At 39.4% G+C, this 6608-nt stretch overlaps 1 pseudogene; it reads left to right on the top strand.

Annotated features, from left to right (window-relative positions):
* The first annotated feature begins 266 nt into the window (after window positions 1–266).
* LOC127668117 (glyceraldehyde-3-phosphate dehydrogenase-like) lies at window positions 267–1144 on the top strand (annotated as a pseudogene).
* The last annotated feature ends 5464 nt before the right edge of the window (window positions 1145–6608 follow it).

Raw genomic sequence — 6608 nt, 5'->3', positions numbered from 1 at the left:
CTTCCTCAAACAAGGCCACACCTCCTAGTAGTGCTACTCTCTAGGCCAATCATATTCAAGCCACCACACCCTTTACTACCAATACTGAAGAAGCTGAGTCAAGAGGATCTCTGAAGCTTAATGGCTGCTTGGTGTAGCCAAATCAATAAGTTCCAGGTTCACTGAAAGACTAAATCTCAAGAAATACGTTGAAGGCTCTCTGTTCCTCCTAGTTCCAGGGATAACTTCATCTTTTCAAGCAGTGCTGGCCTTGGCCCTTAGACGTGATGGTGAGGGTCAGAGTGAATGCATTTGGCTATGTTGGGTGCCTGGTTTCCAAGGCTGCCAGCTCATCTGGTAAAATCAAGATTGTTGCCATCAATTACCCCTTCACTGACCTCAACTACATGGTCTATATGTTCCAGTGTGACTCTATCCATGGCAAGTTCAACAGCACAGTTAAGACGGAGAGTGAGAAGCTTGTCATGAATGGGAAGTCCATCACTATCTTCCAGGAGTGAAATCCTGCTAACATCAAATGGGGTGATGCTGGCTCTGAGTAGGTTGTGGTATCTGCTAGTATCTTCACCATGGAGGAGGTTGGGGCCCAACTGAAGGGAGAGGCCTAAAGAGTTCTCATCTCTGCCCCTTCTGCAGATGCCCACATGTTTGTGACAGATGTGAATCATGAGAAGTAAGATTGTCAGCAATGCTTCCTGCACCATCTGATCAAGGTTATCCATGACAACTTTGGCATTGTGGAAGGACTCATGACCATGGTCCATGCCATCACTGCAACTTAGAAGATTGTGGATGGTCCTGCTGGAAAGCTGTGGTGTGATTGCTATGGGGCTGCCCAGAACATCATCCCTATGTCCACTGGTGCGCCAAGGCTGTGGGCAAGGTCATCCCAGAGCTGAATGGGAAGCTCACTGGCATGGCCTTCCCTGTTCCTATTCCTAATATGCCTGTTGTGGATCTGACATTCCTTCTGGAGAAGGCTGCCAACTATGATAACATCAAAACGGTGGTGAAGCAGGCATGGACAGTCCCACTAAAGAGCATCCTGGGCTACACTGAGGTTGTCTCCTGTGACTTTAACAGTGACTCCCACTCCTCCACCTCTGATGCTGGACTAGCATTTCTCTTGACCACAACTTTGTAAAGCTCATTTCCTGGTATGTCAATGAATACACTATAGCAACATGATGGTGAACCTTATGACCCACATGGCCTCCAAGGAGTAAGAAGTCTTGGACCACCCATCCTTGAAGAAACACAAGATCAAAAGAGAGTTCGTGGGCTGCTGAGGAGTTCCTGTCCCAATTCAGCCCTTAACACTGAACATCTCCCTCACAGTTTCCATCCCAGACCTCCATAATAGTGGGAGAGGCCTCCAGATCTCTATTCTCTTAAATACCATCAATAAAGTTTGCTGAACCCACAAAAACAAAAAGTAAAATTAGTTGGAAAGTAATAGAAGAGACTGATACCAGTTGTATCATTGGTATCAGCCTCTGGCTTCTACCTGCACCTCTCCAAGGCCCTACTCCCCACCCCCTGCCAGAAATAAAGAAATACTGATAAAATTAGAAGCCCCTCATCTACATGGGATGCTTCCACTCTTCTGCATAGTGAAGCATTGTTCAGCATGTACTCTGAGCATGCCCAAACTTTGCTGTCTCTAATTGTCTCCAGTGAGTAAGATTGGCTCTGTGTGTGTGGAGCACATGGAACTGATTATGGTGTGGCATCTAGGAAAATCCTACATCTGACATTTGTCTTCTAGAAAACCATCAACCTGTCCACTGGCCCTGCAGACTGCCCAGATTTTGAGTCTCTTCTGAAGGGCTGAGAAATTCCACTTTCCCCACTGGACAGGAGGGGCTGGCTGAGGTCATTATGACGATTCATAAAGAGCACGCTAAACTGTATCTCCCAAAGGAGCTTGAAATATTGATTTTATGCATGCCACGTTAAATATTGAACAGTTGTAGCTCTGCTTTGTATATTACTCCTTGAAGTCTTTAAACAAGATAGCTCTGCCACCAACACCGCTGACACATCCTAATTAATCTTTGTGGAGAGGACCTGACAGGTCTCAGTGAGCTAATCCAAATGGCACTAGTCCTCCTCTGATACTGAGGATAAATTGGAACAAGGCATGATTTATAGGAAATAAAAGTATCACTCCCATTTCTTCATTTTTCTTGCTTAGGTCAATCATCTGCAAAATGGGTTATGACTTGTAGATTTGGTAAAAGTGCACTGTGGAAATTAGATGTTGCCAGTATATGATAATGGATTGATGTACAGTGAATGGTGATCATCTTTTCTAAGTTCTGTAATGGGCACTGAAGAGCTTTCTAGAAAAGGGCAAGTGCCACCAAACCCGAAAGGATGCCTTTCTCTTCCTTTGGGAGAGATAATTACAGATTTAAGTCATTTGTGGAAAACATGACTGATGCAAATGAACTTATAAATGAGTTCTTTCAAGTTTATAGATTGTATGAATCATACAGTTTTCAAATGAAGAAATGGCAAATGTTCAATAAATATGTCAAAAATGTTCAACATATTTAGCTATTAGGGAAATGCAAATCAAAGCCATGTTGTGATTTTTTTGTCTTACCCCAGCCAGACTATGTGTCACTAAGGGAAGTGGGTGACAGATATTGGCAAGGACGATGAGAAAGGGACGCCTTATAAACAACTGATAAACCTACAGATTATCATTCTGAAATCACTATGAGAGTTCATCAAAAATGAAGAATTCTATACAGCTCAGCTGCAGCATTTCTGGCTATACATCCACAATAATTAAATTCATCTTACTATAGAGATAATAGTATATTCATATTTATTGTATCATTATTCATAATACCCAGATTAATGATCAGCTTAGGTGCTCCCAGTAGATGAATGAAGAAAATATGATATTTAATGCATATATCTATATGCATATACATACACAATAGAGTTTTATTTAGTCATTAAGAAGAATGAAGGCTTAGCAAAAGAGCACAGGGACACATATGTCTTAATTGTAGCACTCATGGGAGGCTGAAGCAGGAGGATCACATGTTTGAGGCTAGCCAGTGCTACAACTGAAGTTGTTTCTAAAAACAAACTGGACAAACACAAATTCAAGAAAAATAAAATTGTGTCTTTTTCAAACAAATGGGTGGACATGGGTATTATCACATTTAATGAAATAAGCAAGGCTCATGGAGAAGAATATGACAGATTCTTTTCCACAAGTGGAGTCCAGCAGAGATGAAAAGACATGAAAATAAAACAGAACTATTAGGAATGTGGAAATGGAAAATCAGGAAAAAGTGTAAGAAAAAGTAGTGGGTAGGTGAGAATATACAAATTTTATACATTTGTGGAAATGACATAATAAATCTCTGTAATTAAATAAAATTAAAAATTAAGAAGACATAAATTAACAATTGGCTATTACTTTTGCCCTAACATGGAGGTATCTATTCTAGTAAGTATTCTACTTTGTTTAAAAGTTCAACACTTTTGTCAAAGAATCTGTGCCCAACAGTATAATGCAAGAATTTATCTGTTATGGGCAAGATGACAAAAGGTTGAATGAAAATAATAAATAATAACTCTAGCCTTCTTGTACAAACATTGGAGATTAATTTTAGAAATGCTACCAAGGCTGTACTAAATGGAGTCTTTATTCTTAATACATTGGATGGGAATCATTAACTAATGAATAACTTGCATCTTCACAGGTTGCTAGGCTGTAACAACCTATTTCCAAAGCTGACCTGACTAATTCAGTGAAATCTGTCTGTCAGTCTTTGTATTCACAATGCACATCCATATCTTCTTTGGCCACCCTGACAAAGCAAGTGACCCTATACCAATAGCAAGTCAAATTTGTTGATGAGTGAGATAGAGTGACTTTTCCCAGCATCTCCTGCCAGTTTTGGAGATGCTATAGGTACAGTTTAATGAATAGTCTTTCTACTCATTTCAGGACTGCCATTCATTCTGTGCTTTGAGAGACCAGAATATACCTCAATGTCATGGCGGTTATTTTTTAGTTGAGAAATTAAAAGAGCTATTCCATAGGAGAGTAATCCAGACATGTGTATACCTGATAGGAATATGACAAATGTATGAAAACGCCATGATGACACCCATTAATGTGTGTGCTAATGTAAACAAAATAAAAATAAATGTGTACGTTTGATCCTTCTGTGTTGTTTCTTACATCTTGGACAGCACTTACTTCAGTTAGCAGAAGCAAAATTTGAAAATGCAAGCAGGTAAGTCAAATGCCACTGAGCTTGAAGGATTTGTACTCTAGATAGATACTGATCCCCACCTAAGGAGTTTCCCACAACCAGAGGTCATGGAGGCCACACATATCCTTTTGGCAAGAAAAAGTATTGACTTTGGTGAAAACTCTGGCACCAAGAACTGCTGAAATGGGAGGAGAAGTCAACATGGTCCTCATGAAGTCTGTGCAATTATAAGACTGTTTCCTTTGTCCTTGATTCACAAGACCAAATTCCCTTGTCATTTTAGCTTTTCCTCTCTCCTAAACACCATTTGACTATGATCATGGTTGTAGACTTCTTACAGCTGAGCTCAGAAGGTTACTCTGAAACAGGGTAGTCCCTGGTCATATGTGAGCCAGCCTCTGACATGAAGCTCCCTGTGAGGTCAGTTTCTGACTTGATTCAAGGTCATCTACTTGAAAAAGTTACACTCTCCTACCTACTACATGCCTCAAAGATTTCAAAAGTGCACAGAAAAAGGCGCTTCAGATGAGTCCCTTCATTCCTGAAGGGACAGATATCATTCTAAAGCCATGTTCAATAGTACAGAGGCCTCCTGACCTGGCCAAGAGGTTCCTGTCTTACTGTGGTCACATCGTCTATGTTTTCCACCTAGTGTCCTCCTTTTTCTAGCTTTGCTCTATGTTTTAACATTCAAGGCCAACCCCAAAACATTCTCTAGCAAGATTCTCACCAACCCCAGCACAGCCCAATTGAGCTAAAGCCATGAATCAATTAGGAAACAATGTATGAAGAGTCAGAAAACATTTCAAGGTCGCCTCCTGTTAGAGCTTGTGTCCACAAAATGTTCAACTGGGCAACTTCTGTGATCCCAACTGTGTTAAGACTTATGAGACAGCTAAATATAATAGACTTGTAAATACTGTGTATCCTGCTTTTACTTCACTCTACCCACCAAGATAATATTATTGTCCCACTTACAGATAAGATTAGTAAGTATTCCCACCCAGAGTGCCTGGCTCTAGACCCAACCAGATAGACTGACAGCTCCCAAAAGCTGGAAGTGCCCTTCCGCACCTTGCACCAAGGAATTTGTCATATTCCTTGCCCTTACTCATTACCCTTCTCTGCTGGCTTCTTACTTGCCAGTTGCTTCCCTCTGGCTAGTTTCTTTCCTTCTTTCAGGTTACTAAATGTGTACACTTTAAGATTCAGACTGTGGAGGACTCATTCAAATTTTGTCTTTACTATGTAACAGATTTACAACCTTGTACAAGCAATTCATGTTTTCAAAACTTGATTTTCCTTAACTGCAATTTTGTGAGAAGGTAGTATCAGCCTGGTAAAATACTTAGAAAAAGTAAAGTAGACGAGGCAATGTATGTAAAATATAGTGCTTGGTAACTAATAATCTTGGTATACATTAGCTTCTCTTCTCTTCTACATCTCTTTCCATCTTCTTTCCTTACCTCTTCTACACATTTTCCATTATATTTACTAATTTCACATATCTTGAAATACGCATTGAATGTTTTACTTTTATTTCAGAGAGAGAGAGAGAGAGAGAGAGAGAGAGAGAGAGAGAGAGAGAGAGAAGATCAAGACTTACAAATAATGAGTTCTGTGTCCACTGATAGAACTTTAAAATTTCATTTTGACATATGGATTACAGTTCTTGAAATCAGTGATGCCTACAGTGTGATATTTTGGGAACTGCTGCTAAGATCAGGGCTGATTTGACATTATTAGGTACAAAAGGAGATGTTCAAGGCTTCAGTGTGAACATGTTATATTTCTTTAAAGCTTCAACTTCACTTGGATATTTTGGTAGAAAAATTTGCATGCTAAATCCAAAATAGTTTTTATATTTAAACAAACATAAGTATGCTAAGTAGAAATCACAAATTGTTTGAATTTTAAAAAGAAAATATAACATGCCTCATAAACTTTAACCTGATTTCAACAGTTTTTTGATGTGAGATTTTCAGATGGCAAAAACTCCGCATATTCTGCTGTATGATGCATTATTTGGAAAAGGTTGAGGGGTACCATGTAAAAAGAGTGAAGTGAAAAGCCATACATGGCCCTTGCAATCACAGATTGGAGTCTAGTGAAAGACAAATGTGAAAGTTGTAACAAATGAGGAGTAATAATAATAATAATAGTTGAACACAAAAAAGAGACTAGAGCTAGTGAGATGGCAAAGTGGATAAGAGCACTTGTCAAAACTGATGACTTGATTTTGATTCCTGAGACCTATATAGTGGAAAGAGAGAATCAACTTCTGTGGGTTGTTATCTGACCTCTATTTAGTATGTTTTTGTGTGTGTGTTTAAATACTTTCTCTAAAGTTGTTGTTAC

This window comes from Apodemus sylvaticus, chromosome 17 (assembly GCF_947179515.1).
Source record: "Apodemus sylvaticus chromosome 17, mApoSyl1.1, whole genome shotgun sequence".
NCBI lineage: Eukaryota > Metazoa > Chordata > Mammalia > Rodentia > Muridae > Apodemus > Apodemus sylvaticus.
The sequence above is the reverse complement of the archived record's forward strand: the minus strand, read 5'-3'. Positions and strand labels throughout refer to the sequence as shown.